Source organism: Helianthus annuus, chromosome 11 (assembly GCF_002127325.2).
Source record: "Helianthus annuus cultivar XRQ/B chromosome 11, HanXRQr2.0-SUNRISE, whole genome shotgun sequence".
NCBI lineage: Eukaryota > Viridiplantae > Streptophyta > Magnoliopsida > Asterales > Asteraceae > Helianthus > Helianthus annuus.
In genome coordinates this window covers 125,773,234-125,789,609 of record NC_035443.2, presented here as the reverse complement: position 1 = coordinate 125,789,609, position 16,376 = coordinate 125,773,234, and the positions used below count along the sequence as shown (strand labels likewise).

Here is a 16,376-nt window from a genome sequence, read left to right as displayed (position 1 = left end):
TATTGATCAAATCGAGTCTTGCATGTATTGGTGCTTAAATTTGCTGAAAATTGAGTAAAAACGAGCCACAATGCTGAAACACCAAGTCCCGGAACGAGTTGAAAAGAGTTAGAATAAATTTTGGAGTTCTTGGGATGCTAGAGCTGGAAAAAGAACGTGACAGTCTGTGAAAATCACACCGTCGCACTACGCCACAAGGAAACAACAACACCGTCACGCCCCGCCACCATTTATTCAATATTTTTTTATCATTTTAGGTGTCGCGCTACGCGACTGCTTAAGAGGATAACCGTCGCGCGACGCGACGGGGTATATTGACGGCACTCATTCGTTGTCAGCTAGGGTTACGTATAAAAACTCAAGAAAATCATTACTAAACCCTAGTTACGAATTAAGGAGATCATAGGCGATTTTGAGAGCAATCTTTGAGCAATTTTGAAGGTTTTGAAGCATAGGAATCATTGGTACGGCAGGACAAAGAATTGAAGACTTGCTCGGGTTTTCCAATTCCTTGTTTGTTGATTTCTTTCTCGAAACTCGTTGTCATGAATTCTTACTTGAACATCTTTGATTTGTTTTCGTTATTTGATATGCTCGGCTAAACATTCTAAGCCACCTAGACTATGATGAATGGACTAAAATAAAGGTTGAACCTTTTTCATTAATTGCATGTATTTTATGGGTTAATTGTGTTTAGTAAAGGTTTAGTTTATTGATTTGACATGTATGCGTACTTTAATTTGGTTTATTATTATCAATCGCTTCGTGTGAATCTTGGTGGTTGTCTGCTACGGAATAGGTTTATGCTAGATCTTAGACTGTGTGTTTTTGACCTTTAGGGGAAATTGGCCAATAAACCCTAGAAGTGATTGTTAGTAATTTGCTAGGTTTTTAGTGCTCTACTAGTCCTTACAGCTGGAAGGTGCGGGGCTATTGATAGGTCTTACCCGGCGAATTGCTTTAGACAGTCTTTGGAAAAAGTCGTGCCTTAGTTGCCCGTCGGTTTATTAGTCTATCAAGTCAAGTTAATAAATCCAAACTACCCTAGATATATAATTGGAAAAGAGTAGGTCAATATTAGGGTACTTACACAATAATTAGACAACTGGAAGAAAGTCTAATAACCGATAGGATTAACGACCTAGGTAGTGCCATAAGTTTCACCTCGAGAAGGGTTGAGGGGCTTAGTTGCTGTCTTAATAGGTTTAGTATCATAAGATCCCGGTTCCATAAATCATGCATTTAACTTAATTGGTAAATTCTTAAAATCAATCCAGGATTCTAGTCTAGGTGGTTCTCATCATCATATAAGAAGAGTATTCGCCTTACTTCGTATTAGCTTAATTCTAGTTTAATAATTAGTTTAAATAGATTTCCTTAGATTTTCAGTAACCCCCCCCCCCAAAAAAATTAAACAAGTTAAGTTGTGTCTGTCAGCATCTGTTAGAGTCTAGTTAACGTGATTTATAGAGTCTCGTGGTTCGATATCCGGACTTCCTTAGGTCATACTACAGTGATCGGTACACTTGCCGATTGTGTGGTTTAGGTCGAGTATAGATTTAAAGCTTTTTAGTGTCTAGCTTAGAGAGTCTAATTTGGTTAATTTTAATAGTCTGTTTAGCACACATCACACTTATTCATCTAATGAAAGCAATAATACAAAAAAAAAAAAAAAAAAACATAAGTACAAAACAATCATAGAAGTGACTAATTACAATTCCGTAAACCTATTTTTTCCAGATAAGGTTTCTAGAAACCTAATTTTCCAAATAAGCACAATTGTTCACATAATTGAGAGTAACAACTTGAAGTTCGTGACCATGAAAGCGAGAGGCATCTCAATTTAGGGGTTCGCAATAGAATCTACAAAAGCCAATAAGCACTCTAAATAATAAAAATCATATTAACAATAAAGAGTATATGAACAATCTAAACATTTGATGAAGAAACTTAAGAAAAAAAATAATTAAAACGAAAATTAGAAATTTATTTCTTTGAACGATATGTTTTCCTTCAAAAAAAAAAAACTAAAACAAAAATTATGACAGTGAGTCGATCACTTTTAAGTTGTGAGTTTCAAAATTGCATATACAATGTCACCATTTGCATCCTTTAAAGCCTTGGACGCATTTTATATTGAGACTCCAGCTTGGGTCACAACCAACTCAATTTCATTGGCCTCTACCCGAGTCTCATCTACATCATCATCACATTGAGTCATGGTTGTTGGCTCTGGGGAACGTTACTAAGGTTAGGTGCCTTGAAATGCTTTGCTGCCCGACTCTGCAACTGTGAATTCAGATCCTCTATTTTCGCTTCACCAAACGTCCAAACATTACATATATGTGTCTAAAGCAAGAGACTTACAAACATCTGCTTTAAGATCACAAACAAAATTTGCAAAATGATGACAGTAATCATACACAAGCAATAATTATCATGGAAACTAATAGTAGAAAAATGGCAAAATGAGTGTCGTCAAGATAACCATTGTTTTAATACAAAAATACTGTGAATAAGATTATAAAAAAAATAACGTTCTCCATAAAGGGTCACGATTCCGATAAAGTGATTGACCACAACTCTTCTATAACTTTTTTCTAGATTATAAATTTCTTAGTGTTAATAGATATTTTAGGGGATTATTTTTTTGGTCCAGTTACATGTGGGGTTATATTAAACTTACATTCATGCTCTTTTTCCTGGTAACATGACTAACTCCAAGAATGGGCTTCATTCCAAGCTTTAACTTAGCCTTCCGCCTTTTTTTTCTAACTTCTGCTTTGCTTAGACCTACCACTTGCATCTTCCTTGCCTGCTTACATAATATATCATGTAGTTTATTTTTTTGTCACATGAATATATTGTGGGTATTTATTCAATAAAAAAAGAATATTACACTTAGTTTATAACATATTCACGTGAAAGAATGACAACCATTATCCACAAGAACTTCACCCATTGAATAGAAAATTACGGTTTAATATTTCTAGACGGAAGATAAAACGCATCACACTTAAGTTACAGAATAAAAAGGCAATATAGAAGACAGAACAAAGATTAAAGATACAAAAACCTGAAGAGAAAAGCTAACCATTAGCCATATCAATAGATTTTGCATGCTCTTGAAGTTCATCCTACATATCTGCAAGGATAAGTAACATCATATACTTATTAGTAAAGTAAATACTACATATATGCATACTTGTATATCTTATGTTTTTAGTTATTACATTTCATAAACTATAGAAGCTAACCAACTTGTATAAATGTATGAGTATCACACAAAATCAAAATCTGAACCCTGGCACTTATTCATCTAATGAAAGCAATAATACATAAAAAAACATAAGTACAAAATGTCACATCCCCCGACCCCACCCTGGGAGCGGGAGCCGCGAACCAGTCAGATGGTATCTGTGTTTATTAATTTGGCAGCGGAAATTTTCGTCAGGACCGTAGTTAGGAAATATTTTTATCAGACTTAAACACCAAAATCTTTAAAATAGAATACTGGGATAAAACCCGATTTTCATTTTAGTACTTTTTATAGGTAATAACCATAATTATTGAAAAGAATTCTCCTTTTTAGTTAGGTAACTTTTATGGACACTTTTCTAAGCCTTCAGTGCTCTCCAGCTGGCTTTTATTGGCTTCACACTAAGTTACCTGAAACACGTGTTTAAAACATTTTATCAGCAAGAAATACTGGTGAGTGAATCCCAGTTTAATCAAAACAGGTCTTATCAGTCTACAGCATTGAGGGTGGTCGCGCAATTACATTTGTTTCCATCTACTTTAATTACCACCCACGGTACTATCAACCTGACTTGTGGTCATGTTACTACTCACAGTGTAGTAACAAATTTTGTATACAAAACCCCAACATACCGACGATAATTGTAGAATACAAATACTCAATCACTGTTAATTATAATTTAAAACATTGAGGCTTTGTAAAATAGTTTGCAAAAAGGAGGATTAACTCACATTGCTACTTTAGGTTTTTCCTTTGTGACTTCCTGGTTATAATCTATTTATTAAACAATGCACACGTGTTAGTATAATAACCCAATTTACATTAGTTATACCCTCCCCGAGACAGAACTCCAACGACTACGTCGGGCAGAGCCTCAACAGCCGTTACGGAGCACTAGATCAATCGGGCAGCGTATCTAATACGTAACCGGGGATTAAAATACTTACAACGAGGCAGAGCTTCGCTAATTAGGGGGTGTTCGGCTATAGTTTTAGCCTATTAGAATTTGAGAGGAAATAAGAAAGTTGAACGATTGAAATGGCTGCTTTCTGTTCCTTTTATAGCTGATCCAGGAGGTTCTCACGCCCCGCGAGAGATACACTAATGGCCTTCGCGGCCCGCGAGGGATGTAGGGTAGGCTATAGGGTTGGCGAGTCACAAGTGTAGGGTTGCCGAGTGTTATGCCACGTGGCGGGCTGGGATGCCGCCTAGTGGTACTGGGTCGCGGCCCGCGACGGCTTACCTTAAGGGAGTCGCACCCCGCGAGAGCCTCCCATTTCTTGTTTTATTTGGTTTTTAATGAAACAAAGGTATTCCGGGGTCGTTTGCATATACGGGTGTATTTTAAGATGTATAGGGGTGTTTGTAAGGATTTTAGGAGAGTTGTTATATTTTGGGTATAACTTCTGAACTATTTAAAAATATATGTAATGCACTTTTGTTAAGTATAGTAACCCAATCAACTTTATCAATATGTCACGAGACAGAACCCCGACGTACTTAGTCGGGCAGAGCCTTGACAAGCGTTGGTGGGTCCTAAATCAATCGGACAGGGTATCGATTCAGTGATCAGGGGTTACAATACATAAAACGGGCAGAGCTTTGTAGGATTTAGGGGTGAATTACTAAAGAAAAAGGAATTCTTAAAGAGAAGGAGAGATCAAGAGAAAAGATAGAGGCTGAACAATTAGAATGGTTGAAAGTATGTTCTATTTATACCAAATTTGGTTAGCTTAAAGTTCACGCAAGTTTGGTCTGTTGCCTTCAAATTGAGCCACGTATCCCCCCATTAAATTCCTTCAATTTTCTTTTGACTTCCACGTCTAGTACTTCACAAATTTTCAAGTCTCATGCATGCATTTCAATTTTGATATGTTGGCTTTTGAATTATTATTGTATTATTATTTTATTTAATATATATATATATATATATGTTATAACTAATTTAACTGCTTCACTTATTTGGCGCTTGTAACTTCTAAAATATGACGTTTTATAAAATGATGAATATGTTATTAAAATGAGAATATTTTTATCTACACTTTGGCCTAAGTTTCACTAAAAACGGAGTAAGGTTAATTATAACGTATTTTTATTATTATAATTATTAAACAGTTCCTACGTTTGCCAAAATACTTCATATTTCTATAGGTCAACTTTACCCATGATCTATCCGTTTAATAACATAAGTTTTTATATATTTTATTTTAAATTTTATAAATAAAAAATTTTGGGAATGTTACACAAAACAATCATAGAAGTGACTAATTACAATTCCATAAACCTATTTTTTCCAGATAAGGTTTCTAGAAACCTAATTCTCCAAATAAGCACAATTGTTCACATAATTGAGAGTAACAACTTGAAGTTTCTTCTGGTGCATTCGTGACCATGAAAGCGAGAGGCATCTCAATTTAGGGGTTTGCAATACAATCTACAAAAGCCAATAAGCACTCTAAACAATAAAAACCATATTAACAATAAAGAGTATATGAATAATCTAAACATTTTTACGGATTCATAAATGTGTTTTAGTTACATTTTTGAGGTTATAACAATGAATTGAAAATCTGAAGAAACATTTCAGCAAGTAACGAATGGAATAGGGGATGATGATACAAATAGAAATTTATACCTAAATAAAACTAACAAAAGGCACAAATCTGATGCGATTATGTTCATAAACATCACAAAACTCATCACCGCTAGCGCATATCACATAAAATTCACTAAATCTGATGCAATTAAGTTCAAAAACATCACAAAATTCATCATTGATAAACCAAATCATATGAAATTCATCATATCTGATGCGATTAAGTTCTTCAACAAAATTGTAATGAGATTAATAGATCTGAGATGAAAGAAATCTTACAGGATGAAAGGTGGTCTGCGGCAGGAGGTCAGCTGTTGGATTGTGTGAAACCCTAGAGAATATATCTTATATGTGGAACACAAGCTTGCAATGACTTTACCTCAAATAAATCAAAGTCAATCAACAGAAATCGAACATCCAAATACCTGTTAGATTGCGATGAAGGTGAAGAGTAGAAAAAAAATAGATCTTTGATGTAGGAGAAGCATCTTACAATTGACTGAGAATAAAGGAGATAAGCAAGATAGAGAAACGGCTGAATATTTCGGGGAAATGATTAGGGTTTGTAAGAATACATGGAACAAAAAAACCATGTTCAGAATAAGGAGACGTGGATAGGCTTAATGACGAACACGATAGCAAATGAAAGGAGAAGGGGACATGTGTCTCAGATGAATGTGGAGGGGACAGGTGTTCCAACCTTTTGTTCTTTTATTATAGATAGAGATTAAGGAAAAAAGAAAAATATTAAACATATTTGAAGGGTAATAAGAGCTTTTATACTTTTTTGTTGTTGCATTTTGAAAGCATTTGTGGTGTGATCTGAAGACTTTAATGCGTACGCAACTGTTTAGATGAACCTAAAAGCGGTAATATTTTAACATTTAGAATAATTAAATAACTACATGCCAAAATAATTACTTGTAGATTATGTTTCTTTTAAATGGAGGAAATTCTATGAAAAATAGAAACAGACCAGCAGAGCTGTAAAACCTAAGACAATCGGGAGAAAATAAAGCGACAACAAACGGACCAGCTTTGCTGTAAAACCCAAGCTATAGATTATTTAACATATATCCTTAGAGAATTTGGTCTACGTTATAGATTTAATGCATGTATTTGGGTATCCATGTAACTTTCTTTTTTCACATGTGAATTTAAAACATACCCGCGAGCCTATACCTTCTTATTAGCATGAAAATTATTGAAAGGAAGGCACAACGTCTTAGGTCGTGACGAGGAGCCATAAAAAGAAACAGGAATTAAGATGGTTATGATCATTTTAGGTTAAAGATGGAATATTAAGAAATTTATGAAAATATATAATTCGAGAGCATTCACACAATTACAATAATGGAGTGATAATCATCAAAATATGTTATAATAGCCGAAGGGATATTGTCCTAAATGTCATGTACGTCATGCGCGCACAGGACTATACCCACACTTAATTGTCAAAGACACTCAGCTTGTTGCAAGGTTCCCGCGGGGTCCTCATGCAAACGCACACCCATGACAGCTCATAAAGTACAACTAGTAGCCTAGTACAAGTAGCAGCAACATACAACCAATCAACAAGCGGCAGGCTCTGCCACAACCAATCTCCACAATGATCAATCGTGTAGGGGACAAATAGTACAAAGGGACAATGACGTGTAACCAATCAGGATGCGCCACTCACTGCTCCATGATCTTCACTAACAGCTGATGACAGATGTGACAACAAGTACATATACCAAGCGACGTGTAACCAATCATGATGAGCCAGTATACCCACACCTCTGCAAACACTGCCTGTCGTAACAGAGGGGACCGAATAGATATTCCTTGACAACGACAGCCGACCCATTAGCCCATCAGTCCAACTCCTTCTCTAACCCTTCGACTATAAACACCAACATCTACCAAACATTTAAAGATCCGATTCCTTATACCCTCAAACTTAACTCACACTTCTTTTCTTCCTAGAAAGAACAATACTCCTTCTCACTCCGGATGGTGGTTACGAGAAAAACCCCACATCTCCTTCTCGTAACGAGCTCATGGTGTTTTATTTTGTAGATCATCTAAGCTATATCGATTGAAGAAGAGACCTTGAAGTTAACCCCCCGGTCGAAATACCTACTCTTGGGTTCATTCCCCGAAGGACTTTAACCGGTTTTTCTTTATCGGTGTCATCCCATCTACTAGAACAAAACTTTCTTCATTCCTTCCGATCATATGGCTGATAAAACTCCATATCCTCTTCCACTGTATGGTTCCGGTTCGAAGTATGCAGTCGTTGGGGCCACCTTGCACGACCCTGATCCCAACAACTACAAATACGACCAGGAAAACAACGTTGTGGGTACCAACAACAAGGTTACTAGCAACACCTCACAGACAAACCAATACATATCCTACAGTTTTCGCCATGCGAACACGCAGGCGCAACATGAACCAGAGTTTCCAAAGGGGGAAACCCCTAAAACTTGGTTTACCAAGCTGCAAGCAGCACTTGCTGACAAATACGCATTGTTGTGTGCGCAAGCACAACAGAGAGCCCATCGAAGGCACTCACCTTGCAATATGAATCTCCTCATTGCATCCATGGACCACTTGTCATCACGAGCGATCACACGAGAGGAGGCATGCAAGAGCATAAGAGCAAGACGCACAGGGACACTGGGAGGTACCATGATGACAATTGTGACCATCATTGTACACACAGATAAGTTGAGAACTGGGAAGTGTGCCCCAATGAGTTCGACCCTAGATACCATGAAGGTGATAGTACTAGTGTTTACACCACAAGAGTGCAAAGTAGTCGCGTAGTTTATAAGCCACTCATTGCCCCTACATATAACCATGACGTAGATGAAGACTACACCATGCCTTATAGGCAAGCCACTGTTGCAGAACAATCCAAGTTCTGCAGAACACTAGCTTTGGCCCCACACCACACAACAAAGCTCTCATCGAATGTTGTAAAGTATGCAGGTCTCATCGATCCGAAGTTGAAGAGAGAGAAGAGGTCTGGAGAGGATGATTGAGAGAGATGATAACTGAGGACAGGCGGCGGAGATGGAGCGGAGGAGATCGCAAGAGAAGACGGTGGTTCTAGCGGAGGAGGAGACGGAGAGAGAAGAGAGGGAGGTGTGGTGAGAGAGGAAGGATGAGAGAGAGGGTAGGGATGGGTGGTTAGGTGAGAGGGAGACGGTAGAGGATGACGGAGGAGGGAGGTGGTGGAAGATTTCTTGGAAGAGCTTGTTATAGAGGATTATGTGGGGAAATGTTTTAAAAACTGAATAACAATATTTAGAGTAAATGAGTTTTTTTTTTCAGAATGGATCAAAATAGCATCTGGAAACATTTAAATTGAAAATCCCCAAAATACCCCTGGTTAAAGATGGGGTTTTTGGATGGAGTTAGGTTATGTGATCAAAATGGCAACAAAAGTGAAAAGTCAGGGACCCAGAGGAGAAAAAAAACCATTTGGACTAATATGACAAATTTAGACAAACCTCAAGGACTACAATGACAATTTACTCTTTAAAAAACTTCTAAACCATTAGATACAACACCTAGGCTGTAAACGAACCAAATGTCCGACGAACAGTTCGTGAACCATTCGGCGGGAAGTTCGTTTGTGTTCATTCGTTGATTAAACAAACGAACACAAATAAGAAATTTCGTTCGTTTAGATAAATGAACAAACATGAACAGAGGGCGTGTTCGTTCATTTATGTTCGTGAACGTTCGGTAACATGTTCGTTTGTGTTTGATAATTCATTAGTGTTTTAGATTTTATATTTTATTTAAATACGTTAAAATTCCGACAAATAAAATATTTAATAAGTGTCAATATATCATATATTTTGTTCATGATCGTTTGTTTGCGTTCGTTTGTTAGCATTTGTGTTCATGAACATTAGTTTGTGCTCATTTGTGTTCATCATCGTCCGTTTTCATTCGTTGCCTAAAATTAACAAACAAACACAAATGAACACGAACAAGTTCGTTTCCTTAACAAACAAACACGAACATAAAATCTCGTTCGGTAAGCGTTCATGAACAGTTCTTGAACACATATATTTCTTAACAAACAAACACGGACAAGGACTTGTTCATTTTCATTCGGTTCGTTTGCAGCCCTAACAACACCTATATTCAAAGATAAGTTGCTAGTTTATAGTATTTAAATAATTTTTTTCATTAATAGTAAAGCTCAAAATAATTTTAAACTCAAATTTAATTATATAAGCACAAAATCATTTCAAACTCAAACTTAATTATATCAAATTTATAAAAAGATTTCATTGCGATTATCATTTGTCAATATACAATTTAATCGGTCTATATATTTATTAAGCCATTATAATTTAATCGGTCTATATATCATCTCATCTCCTTATCTAAGCCATTATAAAATACACATATTTATTAAGAAATTCAAAGGTATCCCTTTTTATTGAGTTTTATTTTCTGAATACAAGAACAGAGAGTATGACTCTGTTTATATAGAATACAAAGGACAAAATAAAAAAAGGAATCAACTATTATGGCTAAAATTAGGGAGAGGAAACATGGAATAAAATTGGGGAGAAGATTATGGAGAGAAGATTATGGAGAGAAGATTATGGAGAGAATGTTTCCATATAATTTCAAAAGCCAATACTCCCCCTCAAGCTGGAGCGTGAAGGTTGACAATGCCCAGCTTGTTGAGTAGAAAGCGAAGTTGTGAAGCTCCAAGTCCCTTCGTAAGAAGGTCAGCAAGTTGAAGTTTCGAGTCGATGGGCATAGGAGAAATTTCTTTGGATTGTACACGTTCTCGAACAAAATAGCAGTCCATCTCAACATGTTTAGTGCGTTCATAGAAGACCGGGTTGTTGGCAATGTGGCGAGCAGCTTGGTTATCGCAGAAAAGGGTAGTAGGCCCAAGTTGTGGAAGGCCCAGTTCCTTCAAAAGCCATCGTAGCCAAATGATCTCGCTAACAGTGGTAGCCATGGCGCGATATTCAGCTTCAGCCGAAGAGCGTGAGACAACCGACTACTTCTTGGTTTTCCACGAAACTGGAGCACCTCCGAGCAGTAGCATATATCCAGTTCGAGAACGTCCAGTGAGAGGACAACCGAGCCAATCCGAATCAGAGTATGCAACCAGATTAGTGCCACCTTCTTTTGGTAGGAGTATGCCTTGACCTGGGGTCGCTTTGAGATATCGAAGGATCCTAAACACATCATCCAGGTGGTTCTGACGAGGGTCCGATACAAACTGGCTAAGGGTGTTAACCGAGTAGGCTATATCTGGACGAGTGGCCTGAAGGTATAATAATCGACCAATGAGCCGCCGATAGTTACTAGCATCAACCTTAGATTCTTTGTCGTCCATAGTAAGCTTTAGATTTTGTTCAATTGGAAAGAAAGACGGCCAACATCCTCCCATACCACTATCTTCCAAGATGTCAAGAGTATACTTTCGTTGGCTCAAAACAAGACCACGAGAGGTTTTTGCCACTTCGATGCCAAGGAAATACTTCAGTTCACCTAGGCCTTTGATGCTAAACTTTTCATGCAAACATTGCTTGATTTCTTGTATCTTCTTGGAATTATTACCAACCATGATAATGTCATCAACATAAATGAGTATAGCAATAAATGTTTCAGTGATTTTGTAGAAGAAGAGAGAATGATCCGATTTGGATGAACAAAACCCGAGGCCAAGAAGAACCGTGGTAAATTTTTAACACCAATTTCTTGACGCTTGTTTCAGACCATAAAGAGATTTTCTTAAACGACATACCCGATCCTCATTCTCTTTAGAAAAACCTTGCGGTATTTTCATGTACACCTCTTATTCTAGATCGCCATGTAGAAAGGCATTGTTGACGTCAAGCTGGTGAATGAGCCAATTGTTTTTAGTGGCCACGAATAGTAATGTTCGAACAGTCACCAACTTTGCTACCGGAGCGAACGTGTCATGGAAATCTTCTCCTTCAATTTGAGTAAACCCCTTTGCTACGAGGCGGGCTTTGTATCTTTCGACATCCCTATTTGGTTTATACTTGATCTTGTAGACCCATTTAGAATCAATAGCTCGTTTTCCTTCCGGTAAGGATTCAAGAGTCCACGTGTTGTTTTGCTGAAGGGCTTGAATCTCTTTCTTCATGGCTTCAATCCATCTTGGATCTTTCATAGCTTGCTTAAAATGTTTCGGCTCATCAGCAGTAGTGATGGCCGCCAAAAAAATTTTGTGAGCATTAGAAAATTTTTCATAAGAAAGATAATTGGCTATAGGGTGTACCGTGGAGGTGTCTTGAGTTGTTGCGGTATGTGTATGGTCGACCGAAGGGGGAAGATTCACAACGAAATCGTGAAGCCGTTTGGGTTGAGTTCGATCCCTCTTTAGTCGTGAGGTTTCAATATTGGTATGTGATTCACGGTTTTGGTGAGAAACCTCTTCACGATTTATTGTTGGATCACTTTCACCATTATTTTCTTGAGTCATATGGGCATCCTCATGTCCCACGGTTTGTGGGCTGGAAATAGGCCCATCATTAGGCATTTCATTAGAAGTAACATATGGTTCTTGATGTGGGCTTTCATCATCGTGGGCTTGAACAGGAATGAACATATCTTCATTATCATGGGCTTGTGCTGGAACAATATCGTGGGCTTGAATGGGAAATGTGAATGTATTTTCATGAAATTTCACGTCTCGTGACACAACAATTTTTTTGCTTTCAATGTCAAATATTTTGTAACCTTTTACTCCTGGAGGATAGCCCAAGAAAATCCCGGGTCTCCCCCTCACTTCGAACTTGTCACCCTTTGTTTCAATACTCCAAAAGTAAGTTAGACAACCAAAGACCCTCATGTGGTCATATTCGGGTTTTTGGTTGAACAACAACTCATATGGAGTTTTGTCACCAAGAGTTTTAGAGGGTAATCGATTGATAATATATGTGGCCGTCAGAACACATTCCCCCCAAAAACGTTTTGGCAAATTAGCTTCAAACCGTAAAGCCCGAGCCGTATCAAGCAAATGTCTATGCTTACGCTCAACAACTCCATTTTGTTGAGGCGTATGTGGACACGTGGTTTCTAACAAAATTCCTTGTTTAGAGTAAAAATTCAACATAAGGTTTGATGTGAACTCCTCACCATTATCACACCTTATTCTCTTGACGTTTTTGTAAAATTGGCTTTCAATCATCTTGCAAAAATTGACCAAACAAGTACTAGCATCACTTTTATATTTAATAAGAAAAACCCAAACACTTCTACTAAAATCATCAACAATGGTCAAAAAATAATTTGCCCCAGAAAGTGAAGGAATGCGATATTTGCCCCACACATCGCAATGCAATAACTCAAAACATCATTTGGTTTTAATTTTACTTAATGGAAAAGGCGATCTCGTATGTTTAGCCTTAGAACAAGAATCACAAACATTATTTCTAAGATTAAAAGAAACACCTTTGAGAAAATCAACCTTAGCAAGTTTTTCTTGAGATGTATGTCCCAACCTTTTATGCCATCTTTCAACCGTAACAGTCATAGCATTTCTCTCTTTCCCAAACATCCCCATTCGGTATAGACCTCCTTTACACTTACACGCACCAATCAAGTTCCTCGAACGGAGACCCTGCATCACACAAAAAACCAGGAAAGAAAGTCACAGAACATTGAAGATTTTTAGTCAAACGACTGACGGAAAGAAGATTGCAAGTAAACTTTGGGACATGCAATATTCCCTTTATTTTGGTGCCTCCTGGTAAAGTATAGTCACCCTTTCCTTCAACCGGGATCGCATCACCATTAGGAATAACCACAGGCATTTCATGAGGATCCTTTCTTTTGTTTTCAAGAATATTGTTTAGATAAGTTGTGTGTTCGGTGGCTTCCGAATCCATAACCCAATCATCCTCATCATCATTAAATCTACCCGTCATGTGTCTTTAATCGAGCAGTAGGATCACTGCTCTGATACCATTAAGAAATTCAAAGGTATCCCTTTTTATTGAGTTTTATTTTCTGAATACAAGAACAGAGAGTATGACTCTGTTTATATAGAAAATATAAAGGACAAAATAAAAAAAAGGAATCAACTATTATGACTAAAATTAGGGAGAGGAAACATGGACTAAAATTGGGGAGAAGATTATGGAGAGAATGTCTCCATATAATTTCAAAAGCCAATAATTTAAGCCATTATCACCCTATCTCCTTATTTAAGCCATTATTATAAAATACACATATTCAAGCCATTATAAAATACACAAAGTAATATTAAGGTTTTCAACTTCTTAATCTTGTCCGAAGTCCGAAAGAAATACACAGAAAGAAATACACAATTTCAACTTTAAAACTCAACCAAATCACATGTCTAAGGTTCATATCGTATGGACTAGAATTTTAGGATAGAACTAGTAATAAGACCTGTGCGCGTTGCAGCGCGGTTACTTCGCAAATATCGAACAGATTAGTCCAACTGTTATGTGATGTGTTAACCATATGAAAACGCACGTCCTGACGTATCCGATTGAACTCAATGTAACCTATAGTTGCATTGCGATTGGATCAAAACGTAACGCAAATCGAATTTATATCGTACAATCATAATGTATTATACGCGACCTGACTAACTCGAATTTATATCGTCAAGCCAAAAACTCTCGAGGTGGTGAAGGTGGCATTTACAAAGTTAATAAAAAGTTAAGTGGTTAAAAATACATTTCCTAAACTTAAGGGCTAAGAAAGGGTAAAGATAAAATTTGATAAAGTTTTGGGGTAAGTAGGAAACTATAAAAAAGTTGGGGCTGAAAAGGAAACTATCACAAGTTGGGGTGTCAAAAGCAAACTATTTGTAAAATGGAGTATTAGTTTAGGGACTAAATTTGCCATTTTATGAGACTTCGAAGGTACCAAAGTCAAGGAGATAAAATTGCAACGTCGTGAAAGTATGAGGGAGGGGGAGGCAAAGCCGGTGGGGTTTCCATCGACTTTGTCTTCTAAGAGAGTGTATAATTTCTTCGAACATGTTTTTTGAAGGCTTAAAAGGGTTTTAAGGTCAGTTTCGAACATGTTTTTTGAAGGCTTAAAAGGGTTTTACGGTTAGTTTCAAGTGATGGTTTTTTATATATTTATATGAAAGATAAATAAATTTACTGAAATGGTTGCTGAAATATTAATTAAGTTATATGAAAATGGACAAATCAAAGACATATTTTGGAAGGATTTGCAGATGAAATCTTTAAAGCATTATCCTAAGACTAGAAGGTATGGGGGCCGGCTGAGGCCCGGCTAGGACCGGCGCCGGTCCCCCACACCGCCCCCCTGGGGCTCGGCTCGGCACACCCGGCACCCCACAGCCGGGGTAGCCGGTCCTCCTTTCTTCTCTTGCCTCTCACATATACCTATACATACATACATACATATATATACATAAAGGGGTTCATCCCCCCCCCTCTAGGTCCATCCACTCCGAGCCATTCCTACGTGGCGTCGACGTGGCGGCTCATCCCCTCCAAGCCCATCCTCTCCATACCCTTTATTCTAAAGGAAAGCAAAAATAGGGTGCCGAAATACGTGAAACAGTAAAAGTTGTTTCTGTTTATTATGAAAATGGTACGATCTCTCCCTCTCACGGCGACGTGAGATGATGTGATATACAAGCTTTTATTTCTCAAGTCCCTCATCCCGTAATTTAAATTCGTAAGTTAATTCTTATTATATTAAACATTTTATCAACTATAAAAAACATGAATAATAATAACTAGTCTTAACCTCCAGCATTGCAGGCGAGGGCATAAAACCGTGTTGCCAACGTTGCGGAATGTGGGGCGTGAGGCGTAAAACTGTGCTAAGTAGCAATCAAACGGCGGCCAGAATCGGAAAAAACGTTAAACAAAATCACGAATTTTTAACATCGAGTGACTCACGTGGCATAAAATAAAGACGAAGTTGAATGTATACCAACACGTATTGAAATTTTGATGGGGTAAAAAACTATGAGAGACTAAATGTGACCACTAAACATCGTGGTAAATAACAACCAAACGACGAACAAACTCAAGAAAAAAAAACGTAATAAATATCTAACAACACTAAAACTTTATTAAAAATGAAAATAATAAATTTACCGTACATAAAGAAAGAAAGAAAGAAAGAAAGAAAGAAAAAACAAAACAAAACAATAAAAAAACAAAAAAAGCCATGTTAGGAATTTTTAGTGTAAAGAAAGAAAGAAAAGAAAAAAAGGAAAAGACAAAACCCAAAAAAAAGACCACTATTCCTCAAAGATTAATAGACAGGATCAATAACAACCAAACAATGATCAAACCAGAGAAAAAAACATAATAAATATCTAACAACACTAAAATTTTATTAAAAAATGAAAATAATAAAGTTTACTGTACAGACTGAAAGAAAGAAAGAAAAAACAAAACAAAACAATAAAAAAAACAAAAAAAGCCATATTAGAAATTTTTAGTGTAAAAAAACAAAGAAAGAAAAGAAAAAAAGAAAAAGACAAAACCC

The 16,376-nt window shown here is 37.0% G+C and overlaps 1 long non-coding RNA gene across 2 annotated transcripts; it reads right to left on the bottom strand.

The window, feature by feature from the left end:
- Positions 1-1,966: 1,966 nt before the first annotated feature.
- On the bottom strand, positions 1,967-4,926 carry LOC110891848. Of its 2 annotated transcripts, none has more exons than XR_004873138.1 (5): positions 4,207-4,926; positions 3,991-4,033; positions 3,077-3,669; positions 2,687-2,815; positions 1,967-2,373 (listed from the first exon to the last, which is right to left on the bottom strand). It is a non-coding gene; the product is annotated as an uncharacterized LOC110891848 (long non-coding RNA). The 2 variants fall into 2 exon arrangements; XR_002565603.2 differs by having other exon boundaries at positions 3,095-3,669.
- Between the last annotated feature and the right edge of the window lie 11,450 nt (positions 4,927-16,376).